Source organism: Rattus norvegicus, chromosome 9 (genome assembly GCF_021556685.1).
Source record: "Rattus norvegicus strain SHRSP/BbbUtx chromosome 9, alternate assembly SHRSP_T2T, whole genome shotgun sequence".
NCBI lineage: Eukaryota > Metazoa > Chordata > Mammalia > Rodentia > Muridae > Rattus > Rattus norvegicus.
The window spans coordinates 21,279,413-21,303,100 of record NC_141542.1 but is presented as its reverse complement, the minus strand read 5'-3'; the positions used below and the strand labels follow the sequence as shown (position 1 = coordinate 21,303,100).

The 23,688-nt window shown below is 41.9% G+C and overlaps 1 protein-coding gene and 1 pseudogene across 1 annotated transcript in view; both read left to right on the top strand.

Annotated features, from left to right (window-relative positions):
• The window catches only part of LOC146768883 (uncharacterized), a 263,806-nt gene that overhangs the window by 227,960 nt on the left and 12,158 nt on the right, over positions 1-23,688 (top strand).
• LOC148003464 (reticulocalbin-1 pseudogene) lies at positions 19,325-20,127 on the top strand (annotated as a pseudogene).

The window sequence follows — 23,688 nt, the reverse complement described above, 5'->3', positions numbered from 1 at the left end:
CTGAGTTTGCAAACCAATCATGGTATGAATACTGATCCACAGCATAGGGCTGCATCAAACAGAGCCACTCCCGATAAGTAGTGGGTACCTTATTTGGTCCTCCTCAGCTGTTACCACCAAGGGCCCTAGTCAAGCCACTCCTATAAAATTTAGAACTCCCAATTGTTAGTAACTACTCCAGAAAGTTCACCCACTGTACTTGTCTAACAATAGATTGGGGGAGGATAACTCCAGACACTGCAGACACAATGTCTGCAGCAGTAAAGGCTGCTACAATAGCAGCGAAAGTGTCAAGGTCTTTTCCAGGACAGAGTTCTCCAGTCACTGTAGCTTTACACAGGTGGCTTTCTGTGAAGCTACAGTCTGTAAAATGACAACACCAGTTACCAGTTAAGGCAGCAAGAGTCACCAGAGAAATGAAGGGACAGGGGTAACAGTTGGAGTCAGCAAGCAGCAGTGTACAGAGTCTGAGCGTAGGCCACAGTGGGACGGGAACACACGCAGCGGTAACACTGACTGCAGCAACGGCAAAATCTCTGTGATGACAAAGGATGAAGGGGAATCTTCTATCTTCCTCTCAGGGCAGAGGAATGACTCCAGGGACCCGAACCAGGAGAGCTGAATAACCAGGATCAGCAAGTCTCAGCAACCACTCAGGCAGCTGGCACACTCTTGTAGCATCCTGTAGAAAAAACACAAACATTCCCTCTTCCCCATATAAAATATCTGGACAGGAACATGTCAATAAGTGGATCTCTCTATTTCACCTAGGCAGAAGTATGCCTAGTTGTAGGGTGCCATAAACTTTGGCATCCAAAATTTTAAAATTGAAATAAAAGGAGCATTATTTAGCATACAGGGATAACTCCTTCTTTTATTTATTAAGATATAGTAAAGATATTATTTATTAAGGTAAGTCCTCGAGGATTAAATTGAGGACACTGAGCACTTGTATTTATAAATTGACCTGTATACCAAATTATTGTCTCCAGCATAATTGTATTGGATATATAAAGAATGAGATTTTTTTACTAATTGTTCTTATGTAAGGACTATAATCTGTCTGGTATCTGTCCTCCCTTGCTAAAGAGCCCAGGCAATCCAGTTTGAGTTCTTAAATGTCCTATAAAGGAACAGTATTTAGTGCTCTTAACCACTAAGCCATTTCTCTAGCACCTCACAAACTTTATTTACCTAAACATAAGCATTAATTAGAAATGTCAAATCTTGTAAATATTGTCCAGATTCAGTCTTACTAGAAATCCCTGAGCTGGCAGGGTGAAGCTGGGAGTTGAAAGTAAGCAAATGGAGTCTTCCTCTTTTCGTGAGGGTGTGTTAGCAATTCTATTACCATTTTTAAAGAGCTGGGTCTATGGTTTTGTTTAGTTGTCTGAGCCAGAGCACTGAAGGGACAGTGAGTTGTCAGACATTTACACTGAAATCACTCACTGATTTCATGTAGAAAACTTGTCTCTAATAAAGCATTAAGTAATTGAAATCAATTGTAAACCACAAGCCACACATTGGCTATCAGTATATGAATTGAAAGCTTGATTTTTTAACATTTTAAAAACAGCGGCTAAAGCATGGAATTTAATAATCTGTGCTGAAGCAGCAGAAACTCAAGAGAATAAACAAGTGATCTAATCATATATGTAGCCTTTTCATTAGATGAACCACCTATAAATGCACTAAGCGCATTTCCTATGGATTGTACGCACAAATATGCAGGAAGTACAAAAGCATGTAAAGAGTAAAATTATCAATTTTGCCTGAAAAAGTTGTATATGTAATAGGCCAAATATCAGTATTTAGTAGTAACCAATTAATTGTTGTTTGCAATAAGATATGTTTTACCAGGTTTCTATTCAAAATACTTCCATGACTCTAGTCCACAACTCTGTACTAACACAGCGGAAGCTTTATCTCCAATGTGCATAACAAAGACCTAAGTCCTCTGGTAAGGTGAGGTACTTAGCCAATTAACATATCTTTAGAAGCTTAAAATTAGCTTCAAATATTCTTATCTGGAGTAGTGTGACAGCTACTCCCCAAATATTAAAGCTCATTTTAAGAGCAAAGGTTTGTAGTAAAAATTTCTATATACATTGAAAGATTTAAGTTCTAACTTCTTACACTGAAGAAGCAACAAAATTATCTAACATGAGGCTGTTAGCAATCCTCTAAATCTATCCTGAAATGGCAGTTGGAGTAAGTAAACTGGCTGTAATGCTCTCACAAGTTCCAAAACCTCATCAGTCCTTCGTAAATCTTGTAACAATCTCTACCTGTATGATTTTTCCTTAATTAAAAATATGTTTGACTTAGTCAATGTAACACTGGCAATCCTAAATCACAATCTTTAAGTTCTCTTTGTAACACCAGAACACAGCCACAAGGTCACCTGAGTTCTGAGTACGGGACTAGGCAGCTGTTCTCTGGGCAGTGGAAATTAGCATTAGAATACGGATAACTTCAGGGCAAGCCACAACTTTGGAAAGCAAAACTCAACCTCCAACAAACAATCTAGTCTCCAAGGCACCCCAGGTCTATCTATTATGTTACAAAGTTTGACTGTCAATTCTTACATTTGGACGCACAATGGTGCGGTCTCCAATACCTCAAGGGACAATGTCCTAAATTCTTTTAGAAGCCTGGTTTCTAGGATAAGAGTTCCATAAAAATATTACCTCAATTTAGACCTGTTTCCCTAGGTTGGCTCATGTCACATGTTATCTAGAATTACTCCATCCAGATTACCAGCTTTATGTCAACTTTCTGTTACCAATATTATACCTTTTTAACCATATCCAATAACTTGAAAGCCAATAGTCCATAACCAAGGCAAGTAGAGCATATTTATACATTTAAAACCAATGAGAAACAAAATTGAAGTGGCTACACCTATCTTTAATATTTAGACCAAACACCATTTTTACCCTTTTAGCTATGATTTTAAGAGAAGCACCTTGTCACCTGTTGAGTCAAGTAATAAGTCAGGGATTTTTCTAAGAGAAACAGCTATCAACTCTTGTATGAAGAAGCTGTTGGCACTTTTAAGATCAGCTCGTGTAGACGCTTAGCTTCTGGGCAGCTTCTCCAGCTGACCTATGTTCCTAGCTACAGGTGCAGGGCTCTAAAGGCCTGATTGAAACTGTTTTTTATTCATTTGTTCCTTTTTGAAACGAGTTAAAACCAAGTCAAGGTGTGCACGACCAGCAGGTAAAGTTTTTACCATTTTTTCTTTTGAACATGAAACATAAAACATTTAGACAACGAGGAACAAAAACCACAGACGTACACTGACAGACATGGGGACATCCTGGTGCACCAGAGACAAACAATAGACAAAGAGGGGAAAAAGCCAGATGGTGTTCACGGTGACTATCCACTCGAGTGGAGTTGATATGGGCGATGGATTGTCTCAATTCCTGGACTAGTTCACCAACGTGTTGAAACCCAATTCCTGTAAGATACTGAGATATATTATCTGAGCAGCACAACCAACATTCGCCAATGGTATGGAAGTGAAACACAGCCCTGAGTATTTTTACTCACAACCCAATTATATTAACTCTATCAGGCTGTGCACGGGCACTGAAATGTCCTTTTGCTTGATTCTCCTGAATAAATTTTCAGGCGGTCTGCCTCTATCAAATCTGATCAGTATGACTCTGTAAAGCTGTCGCGTCAGCGCCCGGATGCCGCGGCGTCCCCAGAGCCGGCGCGGGAGCTTAATAACACCTTTTATAAGCACCAAGACAAAGTTTTTCTCCCAAAATACTGTGTTCCTTTTACCTCCTCCCTTCTCACCCGGGACGTTCTTTCCCCAATCTTTCACCTCTGGCGGTGGTAAGACCGCAGGGGGGCCTGGTCCTTGAGATCGATCAGGATCCTTTTCTCCTTGCAACTTTTCACTACCCTCTGTTTCTGACCCTTTGTCGCTTCGCCCTTCCCCCAACACTCTCCGCTTTGCTGTTATAGCTGGGCAGTTCCCACGCGACCTCTGACGCCGTTTGGCGGTAGCTAGAAACTCAAAGGTCAATAGAAACAACTCGAGGGTTGCCAGAGCAACCATAGCCGCACCTGCCGCGTCTGGCAGGGGACTGAGCTGGAGCAGATCAAGGCTAAACATAGTCTCTCAGAGTTTTTTACCTGCATTCCACAGTTTCTGGATTTCTTCTGTGAAACGGAGGCTTCCTCTTGGCACCAGCGATGATGTAGCTTTCTGTGTCCCCGGTTCTCGGCACCAAATGTCCCGCGCGTGACTTTTCGCCGGCAAGGAGCACGCGGACATTTAGAAATCCTTGCTGTGACCACTTTATTAATCTTAGAAGAGGAAAAACCATGCCGCGCCAACATGGCGCGCTTATAAAACCCTAGTGCGGCGCACCCACACCTGATTGGTTGTTACCCATGATCTCATAAGGCACGCCCCGGAGTGCGCAAAGACCTGGCACAAAGGCACTCTTGCACATGCGCACAGTTAACTTCCTGAAAGGGGGCCGGCTGGTGCGGCGAAGGCTGGCGCCTTCTTGCAATGGCAGAGTCTATCCTAGCCTATCACGTGGTGCGCAGTGGAAGCCAGCACCATCTAGTGGTGGCGAATGTTATTGCGGCCCTCTACAAGACCCCTGCCTGACCTCACTTAACTTTGCCAGCTTTGTGGGCTTCTACAGTGCTGCTGTGAGAAGAACTGAAAACTAATGGAATAAATGTGTAGCCCCCCATTACATTTGTCATTGTTAGGATATTAGTAGGAAAGGTTTGATTCAAATATACTCTCAAGAATATTAACAAAACCATTGCCTCTTGTGTACCATCTGGATAAAGTACCAAGTTCCTAGACAGTTCTTCACCAACTTCCAAAAGCCAGCAAACTGGAGCATGAAGAAAGCCAAGTCCAAGGCATTCAAAACCAGTATCCTCACAAATGCTACCAGGAAAGGCTTTGGTAAAAGGAGGGAGGTACTGAGACAGTTGGCCCTCACACACTCAGAGAAGACTGTGCCAGGAGAATTGGGGAAGGATTGTGGGAGAGTAATTAGGTATCAGTAGTCAAGAAAAAGAAAAAAATATATAAATAGAAATAAAATATAGGTCTTTAACAAAATGGGACACAATGTTTTGCTGAACCAACTCTACTCTGTTTACACTTGCACATGCTTTAACATCTAGAGAGACTAGATGTGATAAAGTAGGATGCCCTTGTCATTTACATATGCTATGTATACAGCAAAGATTATTGTAGCAGAGAACAGGCAGATCAAAGATCCATTGTTCCCTCACATCTATGTGGCTCTGCTTCCCTTTATCAGGACTATGGAGGCCTCTGCTCATTAAGGTCTCACGGTTCAACCAAAATGCAGTCCCCTATGATCTCTGGCCAAGTGCTCTTCTGTTCCTAGTAGAACTCTGCCTCAGGCTGCAGAGGCACTGAAGGGCCAGCCTTCACCTTGAAGGTACAACCACTCTTTCAGCCTTTTCAGGCTCCCTGTTACTCAACTGGAGGCTTCAGCAGAGGCCTTTCATCTCAATAACAGAAGCTTACCTGATCCAAAACATTGGGAAGCCATCCTACACTCCTCATTGTTTGGTTACCTGAGACCAAACAACACAGCTCTCTTCTTTCTGCCTGTTTTCCTGATTTGAAAGTAAATATTGTGCTCATCTATGCTGTTGGTGGTAAGAATAAAATCCTTAACATGAATAAGAGGACCATGCAGAGCATGGCTTTACATTCTACTTGCAAATTGAATAGCTAGAGGGAATTACCAAAGAAAACAATAAGAATCCTAACAACAATTACAGCAATAATGAAATGAAATAAAACAAAAACAAAAGCAAAAACAATATTTTGTGGGTGCTGGAATTTAAGGCATATATTAATTCTGACCAGCTTTGTAGGTATTTCCAATAAAAAGCAAGCAAACAAACAAACAGCCTTATTAAAAGTGCAGCAGGGCTTCTCCATAAGATTAAAATAAAGTTTGGTCATAGCAAGGATTTCTATGTACCCGCGTGTTTCTTGCCGGCGAGAAGTCGCGCGTGGGACATTTGGTGCCGAGAACCCGGGACAAAAAAGCCTCATCATCGCCAGTGCCAAGGGAAGCCTCCGTTTCACGGAAGAAATCCAGAAGCTATGATCCTGATAGCGGTATGAGAATTAATTACAAGAGGTACCAAACTTGGAGGACCAGACCAAACAAAGAGAATACCAGTGCAACCAGAGAAAAAACACTGTAGCAAAGATGCTCCTAAGAGGGGATTTACTGAAATGACTGAAGAGCCAAGACTAAGTCAACCTGATTCAAAAGGCAACTCTACCATTTACTACCTGTGTGATACTGGCCAGCTTCTCGCTGTCCTTTGTCCCTGTTCCCCAGCACTGTGCAGGTAGACAGACTTCAGGAGTGAGCCTTAGGAGTGGAATGAGTCCTGCTGGGCCTCACCATATGTTGGCTGGAGGTTCGCTCAGCGGACTTCCACACCCACCTCTTCACAGATCAGCCTGCTCCATCAACGTAGGAAAACTGAGGAGGCAACAGAGTCTACTTGGAAGAGAGGCATCGGAGTCTTGTGTAACTTAAAAGTGGCATTTGTCAGTTTCTAACGTGTAAAAATATTCTAACCGTGACCACTTTCAGGTTATCAATGGCTCAACAGCAGCCTCCCCGAATTCCTAAAACTTTAACAAAGGGCCTCGCAGACTACCACAATCTTCTACAATCTGCCCCTTCTCTTGGGGCCGTCCACTGACTGGTCTGATGACCACCGAAACTAGCTCATGTGCAGGCTGCACTTTCTGAAACTCTCAAACTGACATCAAGACTCTAGCCACGCTCCGCTTCTTCTGTGAGAACCAATCAACTAAGGCACGGACTGCATTTCTCTTCTTCCACATGGAACTGGGCACACAGACAAAGCAAGGCGCCGTCTATTAAGTGCTACTTAGAAGCAGAATCTAAAGCGGGAGGACAGAGGCTCCTCCCTGACCACAGGAACCCATGGGGGCAGGGGATGCTACGGCTGGTGGTTTCTCTGGCATCCCACTCTAGCTACATATATAACATCAGACCTTGGCCTTAAAATGAGGCAGCAGCTTTTGCTAACCATAGAGATGCTCTGCAACCACAATTCTGAAATAACATGAATAACGTTTCAAACCCTAGCCAGTCTTTATGCAAATCATGGTTTACATTGCTCTTCTGTAAACTGGCTTGGAGGTTCGAAAAGAGAAACAAGGGTTTGGCTTCTGCTCCATTGTATTAGCCACACACTGCTGCACGGCAGGTTAATCCCAAATTAATCGACTCGAAAAGCATATGTTCACTACCTCATAGGTATTTTCCCAATGGAAGAGACCAGGCACAGCTTAGCTGGGTCCTTTGCTTCAGGATGTCTCACAAGGCTGTAACGGAGGCATCGGCCTAGCACCTGTCTCGTCTGAAGGTGGATGTTTTCCTTCTCCTTCTGGTCTAAAATCACTTCCAAGTGGCTGACCTGAGACTCAGCCTCGGCCATCCGCCGTGTGCGCTCGTTGTCGTCCTCTAGGCTTTTCGATGGCAAGCCCTTACTCTGCAGCATCTCCAGGAGCTTTTTAATGGACTCGTCGCGGGCATTGAGAGTCTGTTTCTGTGTTTCAATCCTTAGCTCCATTTCTTCCAATGTCTTCCGCAGAAGGAACAGCTCCTTGGCCTGCCTGTCGTGTTCGGCTTGGAGCCTGCGGAAGTTCTCCTCCGTCAGCTCGATGGTGAAATGCTCTGCTCCTCGGTTGCCACTCTCTTGCTGCAGGAGGTGGTTGAGGTCTCTCTGGGTCCGCAGTTCATCCTGAAGGGCCTGGATGGTCAACTGCAGGTGCTACAGTGAGAAAGATGGAGTGGGGAGGAGAAGGGAGAAAGAGTTAGTGAAAAGGCCAAGCGCTATCAAGCTGCCGCCGCCACACCATGACGATAGAATGTTAATCATGAGGTCCAAGGGGCCAGCCATGAAGTCCTCCTCGGTGACTTCAGAAGCATGGGACAGCACATGAAGAGGGGAATTAATTCAGTGATGCTTTCTGAATGTCTTAGGAGAAGAGAAATGTACACACACACACACACACAGAAACGGTATATTAGTGTCAACCACAAGGGAATTATACATCTACGGTGCTTAGTTTAGGAAGGGAAAGGGTTAGAGGGAAACTTTCATGAAACACACCTTCTTAGGCCTACAACACTCCAGACTCAGTATTCCCTGTTTCCTAAGGTGTTCTTTATCCATTATTTTCCATGATAAATGCATATCCATTTAAAAATGAAAATAATAGCATCTACTACAAGCAGACACAAACAAGGACTTTATTTTTTTTTATAAATAAAGCTGTGAACAGGTTTAGTAAACAGGATTACTGCCTCTGCAAGCAAAAGGGAATAAATGGAGACACAGACAAGCACGTTCAAACACGAGGGGCAGGGGAAGGAAAGCAAACAAGCAGCAAAGAGCAGACAAACCTTCGTTCTTCTGGCGTCCAGTAACTGAACAGCATGGGAAATGAAAAAAAAATGAAGCAAAAAATCAACATAAAGAAAAGTCCAGTGCAAGCAAAGGATATTCAACAGAAAGAACTTAACACAGAGTACCTCCACAGAAGAAAAAGAAAAGAAAAAAAAAATCCCATTAAGCCAACACCCATAAGCTACACACAATTCAGAGCTTTGATGCTGGATCAACGCAAAAAGAAAAAAGTGGGGGGAGGAGGCAAAGGAAAGAAAAAGAAAGAAAAAAAGCCAATCAAGGCTTAGTTCAATAGCCTTTTATTTCCCTCTCTCTGACTCTGACCCAACCGCAAGTTTTGGATATCTTACCAGAGAGGAAATCACAACACTCTAGAGTGCTGAAACATTGTTTCCAGTCACCACATTGGAAAACACCAGAGAGAGTAGTTAACAGTTGCAAAAAAAAAGAAACCCTTGAAGGACGTCCATTGGTGGACACGTGTCTTACATTCTAGACCAACCTCGGGCTGCTCCGAGGCTACAGCCACGAGCCTGAAGATGATTTTTGCCCAGGGACATACCAAGAGGCTTCAAAAATAGCAATTACTCATTCATTCACAGACACATAATCCTGCCTGCGAGCCAGACCACAAGGTTAAGCAGAGAAATCAAGCTGGACGTAAGACAGGACTCCTGCCCACGGCGACTCACAGTGTTGTAAGGCACAGATAATCCCACGCCTTAGTTATATAAACATTGGAAGAGACAACATTTGAAATCTGTCTGAAGTCCTATGGCTGATACCCAGAGGTTGAGATCTTTCTGAATGTAGCCTCCACCCAGAAGCTAGCACAAGTGTGGCGTGCTGCTGCATTGTTCTTGAGGAGTTCCATTTCCCCTTCACACTGAGGAAGGAGAAGGTCCTAGAGCACACAGAAGGACAGCATTCTCCTTCTTAGCCGAGTGCCCCGGTGCCTCAGAGGGCACTCAGCGTTCCATATTGACATAGATTACTGATTACTTTGTGATATAACACAATCTTGTAAATATGAGTTTCAGGGTCTTTAGTCACAAGGCTGTGCAACCATCAACATGATTTTTATCATGTTTATCAGCACATTAAGAAACCATGCATCCTTTAGCAATCCACCTTTCATTTCATTCCCAGGACCAAAGCTCTGGGAGCCAAGCATCTTCTTTCTGTCTCTATAAATTTGAAAGACATTCTTTATCAGTGAAATCATGAAATAAGTGGTTTCTTTGGGTTCATATGCATTCAGCATTTAAGGCCTGCTTTAGCATCAGAACTTCATTCCTTTCTATAACTGAATTTTATTCCAAGATAAAAAATATGCTAACTCTTATTTATCCATTTATCAACTGATTTCGAACAGATATTCTTAGCGTCATTGTATACACTGGCCAAAAAAGTGCAAGTAATCTATTTGTCCATTAATTAATCAGTGCATAAATATGATCTATCCAATTTGGCCACAAATGTGGGTGATTTAGCTTAAGAATGACTCTGAAAATGTTGTCTACACAAAAGAAGAAGCCAATCACGAAAGTTCACAAATAGTTCAATTCCACTTACAATCCATCCAGATAAGCAAATTCACAGCTGGAGGTAAATTAGGGAGTGCCAGGTAATGAAAAAGATGTAACTACTGACCACTATGATGTTTCCTGCTGCTGTGAGAAACATAATCTCAAGCTAGAGAGTGGTGCTGGTTGCACAGCTCTGAGAATCTATGAACACTGACAGTCTGTACTTACAGAGGCAAACTGTAAGTTAAATAAATTTTAACCTTAATAAAACAGTCACAGAAAATATGAAAAAAAAAGTGCAGCAGGTGCAGGAGAGAAAGCTGGGAGACATCCTGTGCTGCTGCCCCCATGCTGTGATTCTGCAGCAACAACTTCCTTGGGAATAGGAACCTGTATGCAGTGGGATCCCTTGCTGGGCCTGTCATCTCAAAAATAGGGGCTTCCCTAATCCAAAACCTTGGAATCCAGTTTACTTCAGGCCAGGAATGAAGTCAGCCATCATTTGTGAAAGAGCAAGGGAAACATTACATAGGAAAAAATATGGGCCTCAATCAGAAAAGATCCTCAAATTCTAAGGCCTCCACAATCTCCACCCCTCTCTTCTGAGCTGTGCATAGTGATGTTGTATAACTCCAGATGGTAGGAAAAGGCAGAGTTCTTCCCAGAAAAGTCATACATGATTTTCACCCTGACATCTGTGAGGTGAGGTGGCATCGTTTCTCAGAGTCAGCACACCCGGGATAAGGACACAGAAGCCACAGATGACAATGCCAAATGGACTCCCTCCCGAAATTATGGACCCATTAAAATTGGTTTAGCCTAACCTTAGGCCAACCCACTCCCTGCCCATCTGCCTGATTTTTATGTTTGCTCTGAGTAAAGGATCAGAGTGGAGCCCCAAATATCCTCATGATTGGACTTGGAAATTCAGGAAGAATGATATTGGAGAAGGGATGGCTATGTGGTTACAATGTAGTAACAAGGTTCTGACCAGGAACCTCGTCCTTAGCCAATGGGGACTTTAAGGCCGGGCCTCCTGCTTGTTCCAGTGCAGGGTAAGACTTCAGGGTCAGGCCAGCTCCTGAGCCCCACACAGGGCTGCCTGCATACTCTTGTGACTGCATTAGAGCCAGAGTGCTCTCCACCCTCTCCTCTTCTCTCCTCTTTGTCAAAGCCATGGTCCCCAAGAGCACTTGTCAAACACCTTTATACATGTATCTCTATCTTAAGGTCAGGTTCCCAGAGAACCAATCCACATAACTGAGTATAAATGAGTATTCAATGTGTGTGTATATATAATGTTTTAGAACACAGAATGGGGATTCTTGGTGACAGCTTCGTGGACATGTGTCTTTGCTAGATGTCTTTGCACTGGGATCTTTCCAGATGACTTAGATATCCTTGCCACGAGTTCATTACCCGTCCCCTTTCCATTTCAGTTTCTTTTTTCTTGTGGATGCTAATGCTGTTTGACATAAGATCCAAGGATGAACTTCCATACTGGGCTATGGTTTCAGACTTGATTTACAGCTATGTGGCCCTCAGGTTGCTTCCTTTTGATCCAAGAGGTTGATTAATCTTTCCAGCAAGGCTTCCAGTACTTGATAGGTACATGCTGTCAGAGCAGAGTTATACAGAATTCATATGCTGGCCTTCCTCTGACGGTGCTTACCTTTGCCAAGTCCTCAAACAGGGCAGCGCTTGGAAAAAAACCCTGCAGTCAAAGAAATCATATATGTGGGTCTACCCCTGGCTCCTTGAGAAATGAAAGAGGAATATGGTCTTGACTTACTGGAAGTCTTATCCCAAGACTAGGGAAGGGGACTCCCAGAGAGCACTAAGCCTTCTCCTCATCCATCATAGTCTGTATAGCCTGTGGCTTTCATGTGGTCGGTGTGGTGACCTTATAATGTTCTAGGTATTTCTGCCATGTTCTGTCTCTATACCTAGACATGACCTCAGGTGTACAGTCACATTGGAAACATAAAAAGCCTTGCATCTGAATTGTGAAATTCAATGTGTGTTATATTTAAAATACCACAATAATTGAGTGGCCATTGCTACAGTAAATATTATTAGGGGGTTTCTACCCCACCGTAGATCATTTAGTTCCCAAATAAAAGACACAAAACTTTTAGATTTAGAATAAGCCTTAAAGTACTAGAGCTGGGCAGACATCAACCCTCTGTGCTATTTTTTCTGCTTCCCTGTCCATAACCCCGAGGTATTGCTTGCCATGCTCTGCCTGGGTCACTCCTGTTCTGACAGGCTGCCCCTCATGGTAATACACTCACGATCTACCTACCCTATGGGGTGGTGTCTCCTTCCTTCTCCTCCATGTCCTTTCCTTCTCCTCATGGACCCTGCCTGAGCCCCCAGGCCCAGGGAAACTTTGCTCTGTCCCCTCTCTTCTGCCCAGCCCATGTTGTAGGGATTTTATTAACCAATCAGGGATAACTTAGGAGGCAAAAAAAAATCTGGTATACATGAGGATCTCCTTGTTTGGAGCAACCAGGTGTTAGGGTACAGAATTTAGCATTTGAATATACAGCAGCAGCAGACACATTATAGGCCAATCTACTTTGTAGTTTGACTCAAACCTTGGCTCTCACACCCATTGGATGTTCAACTGTGGAGAAATTATTTTACCTTGTGTGACTCAATTCCTTTATCTGCACAGTGAGGATGATAACGAGTGTTTAATTCACAGAGTTGTCTTTGGGACTGATGAGTCAATATATTTAGTAGTTAAACATTAAACACCATGTACTTTGCATAAGTAATAAAAGTATGTGGAAAGGGCAAAGTAATAAAGCCAGAAGAACATTTGATTTGGAAATGGGGCCATACAACTACTTCTAATAACAAACTGACCCAGCTCCGAAAAAAAGAACCAAAAAAAAAATGCCAAAACTAATAACAAACTGAGAATCACGGAATGGTGGAAGACTAAGGCCAGAGATTTGGGAAATCAAGGCCACCCTGGGCTGCATAATAAGATCGTATCTCAAAATATCAAGACAATTCAGGTTCATAGTAATAATAAATCAAGAAATAGCCATTGTAAAGAATTTACAAAAAGCAAAGCAGTGGAGCAGAGTGGACGCTGTGTGTCAAGTCCCTCTGCTGTCCATCTCTGGGACCAAGTATGTATCAGATCAGTGACAGGAATGGGGTGCTGAGAGCCTGGAGCAAAGGGATGCTGACTGCATGGCCACATTTGAACAGCACTAAAGCAGGACTAAATGCTAAGAAAAAAAGCCATATGCAAACCATGTAAATTTTAATGTCCTCCAGAAAGGCAAAACCACAATAATTTTACTGTTTGTCAAGATGCTTGTGTCACCAAACTTCTAATATTGGTAAGGATGTGAAAAACTCTTGTGATGCAAACCAGTTGCCAATAAGAAGAGCAACCACTGTCCTGACCAAGGTGACCTGGATGCTGTCAAATAGGCCGAGGCAGCCTGGACAGCCGTCAGAGTATGTTTAACACACAGATATCTGTCATTTCAAAAGGGGGAAAATGAAGCCTGACTTTTCCCCCCACTTTATGCAAAACCAAGAATACTCCAGCATTGAGGCTTACAAATAAAATATGCCAAGAAACTTCATAGAATATGCATTTCTCTTGTGTGTGCTCCTGAGTGTGTGTGTTTTGTTTGTGTTTTGTGTGTGTTTTGTGTGTGTGTATGTGTGAGTGTGTGTGTATGTGTGTGAGTGTGTGTTTTGTGTGCATGTGTGTATGTCTGTGTGTATGTGTGTGAATGTGTGTGTGAGTGTGTGTGTATGTGTGAGTGTGTGTGTGAGTGTGTGTGCTTCTGTGTATGAGTGTGTTTGAATATGTGTGTGAGTGTGTGTGAATATGTGTGTGAGTGTGTGTGTTTTGTGTGTGTTTTGTGTGTGTGTAAGTGTGTGTTTTGTGTGTGTGTGAGTGTGCGTGTTTTGTGTGTGTGTGTGTGTGTGTTTTGTGTGTTTCTGTGTCTGTGTGCACTAATGCTTCAATTATCTGCTATGGTGAATACTGTCCCCAACTCAATTAAGAAGGTTAATATTAAACTGTGAGTAGTATGTGGAGAGTGGTCACAAAGAATAATTAGGAGTCCTCTTCTGTTAAGTTGTCTGAGAATTCCAAATGCTGCATGCTGTGAGTGGGTCTCACATCTCAGCACACTAACTCTATTAAGTACAATTCCCGTGTGTTTTTCTTAAACAATTTTCTATGAAAACCTTTAATAGTTTTTTTCTCCCTTTCATTTTTTTGGGGGGGTAAGGGTCTTTTTTTTTTTGCTTATTTTCGGTCAACAGGATTTTCTGTGGCTTTGGAGGAAGTCCTAGACTTAGGTCACTGGATCTGTATACTTTAGGGAATTAACCAGTTCACTGAGCACATTTCTTCTTTGTTTGGTTTCTGTTTTTCTTGTGAGATCTCACTGTGGGAGCAGAGGAAGCCCTGAGGAAGTGCAGCCCTAAATAGATGTGTGCTTTAAACATGACATGACCATGCCATGGACCCAAAGCCATCTATCCACGGGGAAAAGGCAAAGGCCCCCATGCCCTTGAGGCTCAGAGACATGACAACGCCTTCTCAGGATGGCATTGATAATGTGTGCAGAAAAAGTCTACTCTACCTTTCTCTGTGGCCCCATCTGGATATTTACAGCCTGAAGACTGCTCCCTGCAGAGACTGCTCCTACTGAGATTAGGATTAAATCTGCCCCTTGTCAGTTACATATGCATAGTCCTCCCCTCTTGTTTATCTGCATGTAATGCCCACCTCCTTGCTTCCCTGTGCAACAGCCCTGCTTCCTGGCCAGCTCTATATAATAAACATGCTGAACTTCTGGGATGCTGCATTTTCTCCAGCCCACGGACCCAGCCTTCCCCATGTATGTTTGTCCAATGTCATTCTTCATTTCCTCCTCACCCCTGGTCAGGCCCAAGTCCCTGGAGCCACACAAAGGACTTGGCAATCTAAGTCTGCTCCACTTTGAAGGAAGTGCTTTCTAAACTGAAATCTAAAGCACACAGTGGGTTCAGCTCCCTCTCAAGTGTCTTTGGTGAGGGTTGGGGTGGGTGTGAGACCAGTTGCATTCTGACTATTGCAGAAGAGTAAAGGATTCACAGTTTCCTTTTGGTGAAGGTGAGCTCCCCAAGAGGCTATCATTGCCAACGTTTTCCCAAGTCACCTTCTAGGAGGTCAACTGACTCCTAGGTGAGTCTTTGGTTACACTGCTTCAGTTTTCTGTGGCTACACTGTTCAAATGGCACCCACTGGTCACACAGGGCTATTTGAGATGAACTGAACTTAGAACTAAAATCTGCCTCTTAAGTCACAGCAGGCAAACCAGGAGGCAAACAGCCAGCCAGAATCCCTAGCCAGAAACACAGCAGATATAGAATATTTCTATCATCTAGAAATTTCTCCTGGACAGCAGTGGTCTAGGTTCTTGGTGTCTGGTTTTTCCTTCAGGGAGAATTACTTGCCATACTAATATCCAACGGTTTATTTTTAAAGCAACTTTAACAAAATACGACTTACTCATCCCCAAATTAATCCAGTTTAAGTCTACAGTGCAATGGTTCCCCATAAATCTACCCGAGTTCCCCATAAATCTACCCGAGTTCATTGCTAGACCACGGAACAAAAGAATGAGAGTATATGCAGTTATGTAAAATGGTATGCAACAGTATTGACCACTGCATAATTATACTGCACTACTTTTGAATTCTTCAAAATTCAGGCCTTTTATTGATAGTTGTACAAAAATACATTATCCTAGGGTTGAGAAAATATACAGTATTTCATCTGGGCTTTTTTTTTCATTGAGATTTTAATATTTTTGCATCTTTTGCTAGTATCGTTAGATTCTTTATAAGAGTTTTATTTTTTGGAGTTTTTTTCTTTTTGTTTTTTGTTTTTTTTTTTTTACCAGTCTGGTCAGTATTTGATGCCCTCTTCTGGTGTGTCTGAAGACAGATGCATTGTCTGACATATAAATAAATAAATCTTACAAAAGATTTTCATCTACTGCAGTTTCTATGTGGACAGGGCACAGTTGAAGGGCTTAAAGATCAAGTACATTGTCTGTCTTTAAAGATCAAGTGTATCACCTAATTTTTAAACCAAGAAATGTAGTGTCTTTTTTGCTGCTTCTGTACCTTTTAATGATGTATCTTTTCTCCTAGTACGTCATTTGTTTCCATGATAGTTGTTTTCAAGTGTATATGATCATTGATCCTATTTGCAGAGCTATTCAATATTTCTGTTTTCATTGGTTAAATATTTGTGGTGATCAATCCCCAGCCCTGAAAAAAATATTTGAGGTGAATTTGCATTGTGATATCAGTGAAATGTCATGTGAAAATTTTAGAGAATATACGGGTTTGGGTAATTGTAATAACCTTTCCCCTCAAGTGGTGGCCTGTTTTCACATTGAAAAGACTGGAATGTATTACCATCCATAGCAGGATTGATAGGGAAACACAATGGACAGCGACAGTGTTGTTCCCTTTGACAGTTGTGGGAGCCAAGAAAGAAGTGTGACTTGCTTTTTGTGTCTTACAAAATCGAGACTGAGTATCATTACTGTGGAAGCCCATGGAAAAAATGATGAAGTTTTCAGAAATCACCAGTTAAAGAAATGGTGGTTTTGCTTATATTGAATTCTGAGTTTCAAAGTTATGTTTCATTTTTCTTTATTCCTTAATGAGGCTTTTTATTAAGTTTTTTTATTCACCATTACACCCTGAGATGCACAGTGCTAGAATCGTAGTAGATGCTCAATAAAGCTCTGACCATCGGGGAGGAGGAATGATAAGAAAGTATGTATTTTCTGTAAATTCTCTTAGTTTTGGGAACAGGTGGTTTTAGGTTTACCATCATAGCTTGGTATCTTGTCCCACATAAGACAACTTGACAGAACCCCCTTTCTGGCCATTATGTTGAACTTATTTTTCTCTTAATCATTCTTGAAAATCATGGAAGTAGTGTGGAAAATTGATTGTACCTGCAGTATAGCAAAAGAGGCCAGTCTAGATAGGTAAGCAGTTATGTTTCTCCATGAGCTGATGTCTTAAAACATCTAGATTTAGGAATTTGGTGTTGTGTTTTCTAAACATACATTGTACAGCATACAGATAACATCATAATAGAATAAAGGAATCTTTTGATTTAGCACCAAATTCCATAAAGCAGTGACTACTGCACAGTTCTCTTGGCCATATGAATAGCCGAAATTATATTTCACTCTCTTAAAGAAATAATGAAAGCACTTAAGGTTAAGCAAAGCCAATGGAAAAGGTCCCTATGGTGTTTCTCTTTGGTTCCTTGTGCTCTTTCTAGAGAATGACTTTAAGAAGTCAGGGAGGTCAGGTGGTCAGTGTGGTCAGGCAGTCATGAGCAGATGGTTAAGCGATGTGCTAGGGCCCCATAGGCCAGTGAGCCAAGCTGAAGAGTGCAGGCTAGGCAGTGAGCCCAGCTGAAGAGGAGAGCCTAGGCAGTGAGCCTGAGTGAAGAGCAGAGGCTAGCCAGTGAGACAGGCTGAAGAGCAGAAGCTAGCCAGTGAGCCTGACTGAAGAGCAGAGGGTAGCCAGTTAGCCAGGCTGAAGAGCAGAGGCTAGCCAGTAAGCCTGACTGAAGAGCAGAGGCTAGCCAGTGAGCCAGGCTGAAGAGCAGAGGCTAGCCACTGAGCCTGACTGAAGAGCAGAGGCTAGCCAGTGAGCCATGCTGAAGGCTGATGAGCAGTTATTTTAACCTTTATTTCTAAGTTCTTCACTTTTCCTAAAAGTTTCTACAAAAGTTTGCCTCCATACAGTTTGGTTTACAAGGTTCTCCGTGCTCCCTTCTTCTTATCTCCATTCCTCTTGCTCTTATGACCCAATAATTTTCTTACTCTCAATGCCTTACTCTCAACGCTATGCCTTTACCTCTAAGTTCTTCTTGAGTTCTGTTCTCTTCTATTCTCTTCAGTTCTGTTCTGTCTGAAAAGCTTTCTCTCTCTTTGTCCTCAGCATTTGTATATCTTTCTGAACACAGCATCACATGGTGAAAAGTTCACCACAAGTTTGCACAGGAATTCAAATCATAAGTTGGATAATCAGTTTACTACAGAGAATGTTTACATGCATATCCATGAAGAGTAATCATCAGGATAAACCGTCACCATCTGTCACTAGCTCTGCACATTCATAGAGAGTTAAAAGCTGTAATTTTTATGAGAAAAGAATAAGTGAAATTACCTATAGGCAAATCCAGTCAATTATTTATGTTCAGTCCTTGTACCTATAGTAAATCATTACTTCTCTTTTTATGAACTTTGGTTAATTGGTTTATACCCTCTTAGGATGGGCTCTAATTTGTAGATGCCTGCTTGGTTTGGCAGAAGCAATTCACTCGTGACACTTTAAGAATGGCAGAGTTCTCAATGCAATTTTGATTACCAGAGAAAACATAATAGCAGTCCCATTATAAAGGAGCTTAAAATTACTAATCTAATTTTAGGAATTCTTATAGAACCATCATTAGGAAATAAGAAATCATCTATTTGTCTGTACATCATCATGCCAAGACAATACATCTTCGTTGCTCTGTGGTGATGTACCGAAAAGAGTGGGGTAAAGAGCATGACAAATAAAGAGGCAGATGCTTGCAGCCAACCATTTAGCTGAGATCAGGGTCCCCAATGGAGAAGTACGAGAAAGGATTGAGGGAGCTGAAGGGGTTTACAGCCACATAAGAACAGCACTAAAAAACACCCAGAGCTCGCAGGGCTGAAACCACCATCCAAAGAGTACACATGGACAGACCCATGGCTACAGCGGTATATGTAGAAGAGGATGACCTTCTTGGGCACAAATGGGAGGAGAAGCCCTTGGTCTTGTCAAGGCTTGATGCCCCACTGTAGGGGAAACCAGAAAAGGGAGGCAGGTAGGCCTTGGTGTTTGGGTGGGTGTGGTAACACCCTCAGAGTAGAAGGGGGAGGGGGTTTTATAAGGGGTTTTGTGGATGGGAAACCAGGAAAAGGGATAACATTTGAAATGTAACAAAGGCCCTCTCTGGGGATGGACAGTGGCTAAGGTGCTCTGAGCCCACACCCACTTTGATCTGAGCCTGCTGCCTCCCTTTGTACACAACTGTGATGCAAGGTGTCAGCCTGGGACTCCCCATGGGCTGCTGCTGGCACTGGTATTGGCGTTCAGGGCCAAGAGCATGATGAGCAAGGAGCACATGGTTTGTCCTGATTCAGAGCAGGGCCAGTGGCCACCAGAGAACAAGCACAGCTTCCTGTACGATCATGAGGTCTTCCTGGGCAAGAAGGACTCCAAGACCTTTGATAACTAAGCCTGAAAGAGAGCAGGAGAGGCTGGGGAAAATTGTTGATCCAATTGACAGTGATGGAGGCGGCCTTGTTACTACTGAAGACCTGAAAGTTTGGATCAAACAGGTACAGAAAAGATACATCAACCAAAATGTGGCTAAACTCTGGAAGGATTATGATAGGGACATAGAGGAAAAAATCTCCTGGGAGGAATACAAGCAGGCCACCTCTAGCTACTACCTGGGAAACCTTGCTGATTTCCAAGATAGCTCTGATCATCACAACTTTAAAAAGTTGCCTCCACGAGATGAGAGGAGGTTTAAGGCCTTGACGGTGACCTGACAGCTACTCAGGACGGGTTCATTGCTTTTCTGCACTAAGAGGATTTAGAACATATGAAGGAGATTGTAGTTCTGGAAACCCTGGAGGATATCGACAAGAACGGGGATGGTTTTGTGGACCAGGATGAGTACATTGTGGACATCTTTTTCCCATGAGGACAATTGCCCTAAGACATACTGGGTTTTGTCTAGGGAGCAGTTCAATGATTTCCCAGATCTGAACAAGGATGGGAAGCTGGATTAAGATGAGATTCACCACTGGACCCTCAGGACTATGACCATGCACAGGCTGAGGACCGGCATCTGGTGTATGAGTCAGACAAATACAAGCATGAGATGCTGTCCAAGGAGGAGATTCTAGACAACTGGACCATGTTTGTGGGAAGCCAAGCCACCAATTACAGGGAAGATCTTACCAAAAATCATGATGAACTTTGAAAGACACTCATCCTCATGTGGCCAACGGTCACAGGCTTCCTGCGGATGTTCTGGGTTATTGCTATATTTGTCAAGTATATAGCAGTTGTGTCTCCAATGAGAAACCTTTCTAAAGCTCAAAAAATCATACATTGCACCACAAACCATAATAGTAGGCGATTTAAACACCCCACTTTCATCAATGGACAGATCAGGGAAACAGAAATTAAACAGAGACATAGAAAGACTAACAGAAGTTATGAACCAAGTGGATTTAACATATATTTATAGAACACTCCACCCTAAAACCAAAGGATATACTTTCTTCTCAGCATCCCATGGTACCTTCTCCAAAATTGAGCATATAATCGGTCACAAAACAGGCCTCAACAGATACAGGAACATAGAAATAATCCCATGCATCCTTTCAAAAAACCACGGACTAAGGCTGCTGATCAATAACAACAAATAGGACAGAAAGTCCACATATATATGGAAGTTCAAGGCAATGACAACTTGGTCATTGGAGACATAAGAAAGAAATTAAAGACTTCTTAGAATTTAATGAAAATGAAGATACAACATACCCAAACTTATGGGACACAATAAAAGCAGCGCTAAGAGGAAAACTCATAGCTCTGAGTGCCTGCAAAAAGAAACAGGAGAGAGCATATGTCAGCAGCTTGACAGCACACCTAAAAGCTCTAGAAGAATATTAAATAAACCCTAGAGGAGTAGAAGGCAGGAAATAATCAAACTCAGGGCTGAAATCAAACAAGAAGAAACAAAACCGAGTATCAAAAGAATCAGCAAACCCAGGAGCTGATTCTTTGAGAAAATCAACAAGATAAATAAACACATAGCCATACTAACCAGAGGTCACAGAGAGAGTATCCAAATTAATAAAATCAGAAATAAAAGGGAGACATAAGTACAAAATCTGAAGAAATTAAAAAGATCATCAGATCCTACTACAAAAACATATTCAACAAAACTAGAATGTGGAGGAAATGGACAATTTTCTATACAGATACCAGGTACCACAGTTAAATCAGGAACAAATAAACCATCTAAACAACGACATAACTCCTAAAGAAATAGAAACTGTTATTAAACATCTCCAATCCAAAAAGAGCCGAGGACCAGATGGATTTAGTGCAGAATTCTATCAGACCTTCATAGAAGAATTCATACCAATACTGCCCAAACTATTCTGCAAAATAGAAACAGACAGAGCACTACCAAACTCCTTCTATGAAGCCACAATTACTCTTATACCTAAACCACACAAAGATACAACAAAGATAGGGAAATTCAGACCTATTTGATTTATGAATATTGATGCAAAAATGCTCAATAAAATTCTTGCAAACTGAATCCAAGAACACATCCAAACAATCATCCATCATGATCAAGTAGGCCTCATGGCAAGGATGCAGGGATGGTTTAATATACGGAAATCCATCAACGAAATTCACCATATAAACAAACTCAAAGGAAAAAAAACCCACATGACCATTTTATTAGATGCTGAGAAATCATTTGGTAAAATTCATTACCCTTTCATTAATAAAGTCCTGGAAAGATCAGGAATTCAAGGCCCATATCTAAATATAGGATAATGCAGAATACATCAAACCAGTAGCTAACATCATACTAAACTGAGAAAATTGAAGGAATCCCAGTAAAATCAGGGACTAGACAAGGCTGCCCACTCTTTCCCTACTTAAGTACAATATGGTACTTAACGTCCTAGCCATAGCAATCAAAAAATGAAAGTAGGTCAAAGGGAAAAAATTAGAAGGGATGAAGTCAAAACACTAATATTTGAAGATGATATTATAGTATATTTAAGCAACACCAAAATTCCACCAGAGAACTACTTAACCTGATCAACAACTTCAGCAAACTGTCCGGGTATAAAATTAACTCAAACAATTCAGTAGCCTTCCTCTACTCAAAGGGTAAACAGGCTGAGAAAGAAATTAGGGAAATGACACCCTTCACAATAGTCCCAAATAATGTAAAATAACTTGCTGTTACTTGAACCAAGCAAGTAAAAAATCTGTATGACAAGAACTTCAAATCTCTGAAGAAATGGAAGAAGGTCTCAGAAGATGGAAAGATTTCCCATGCTCATAGATTGGCAGGATGAATATGGTAAAAAATGGCCATTTTGCCAAAAGCAATCTACAGATTCAATGCCATCACCAACAATATTCCTACTCAATTCTTTATAAAGGTAGAAAGTGCAATTTGCCGTCATTTGGTATAACATAAAACCCAGGACAGCAAAACTCTACTCAACAATAAAAGACCTTCTGGGGGAATCACCATCTCTGACCTCAAGCAGTATTACAGAGCAATAGTGTGTATGGTATTGGCATACAGACAGGCAGCTCAGTGGAACATAATTGAAGACACAGAAATGAACCCACACACCTATGGTCATTTGATCTTTGACAAAGGAGGTAAAACATCCAATGGAAGAAACATAGCATTTTTAACAAGTGGTGCTGGTTCAACTGGAGGTCAACATGTAGAAGAATGTAAGTTGACCCATTCTTATTGCCCTGTACAAAGATTAAGTCCAAGTGCATCAAGGGCCTCCACATCAAACCAGATACATTAAAATTAATAGAAAAAAAGTAGGGAAGAGTCCCAAAGACATGAGCACTAAGGAAAATTTCCTGAACAAAATACCAATAGCTTATGCTTTAAGATCAAGAATCGACAAATGGGCCCTCATAAAACTGAAAAGCTTCTGTAAGGCAAAGGAGAGTGTCATTATGACAAAAAGGCAACCTACAGATTGGGAAAAAAATCTTGACCAATCCTGCATCTGATAGAGGACTAATATCCAAAGTACACACAAAACACAAGAAGTTAAAGTACAGAGAGCCAAACACCCCTGTTAATAAATGGGGTTCGGAGCTAAAGAAAACATTCTCAGCTGAGGAATATCGAACAGCTGAAGAGCACCTAAAGAAATGCTCAACATCCTTAGTCATCTGGGAAATGCAAATCAAAACAACCCTAAGAATCCACCTCACACCAGTCAGGATGGCTAAGATCAAAAACTCAGGTGACAACAGATGCTGGTGAGGATGTGGAGAAAGAGGAACACTCGTCCATTGTTGCTGGGATTGCAAACTGGTACAAGCACTCTGGAAATCAGTCTGAAGGTTCCTCAGAAAATTGGACATTCCACTACCTGAGTACACAGCTATACCTGTCCTGGGCATATACCCAAAAGATGCTCCAACATACAACAACAAACATGCTGCACTAAGTTCATAGCAGCCTTATTCATAATAGCCAGAAGCTGGAATGAACCCAGATGCCCTTCAACAGAGGAATGGATTTGAAAAATGTGGTACATCTACACAATGGAGTACCACTCAGCTATCAAAAACAATGACTACGTTCAATTCATAGGCAAATAGAAAGAACTAGAAAATATCATCCACAGTGAGGTAATCCAATCACAGAAAAACACACTTGGTATGCTGTTGGGAGCGATGGCCTTGAAGACCTCCATTATTGATGTTATTATTATGGTTAGCATTAAGTATGACTGGG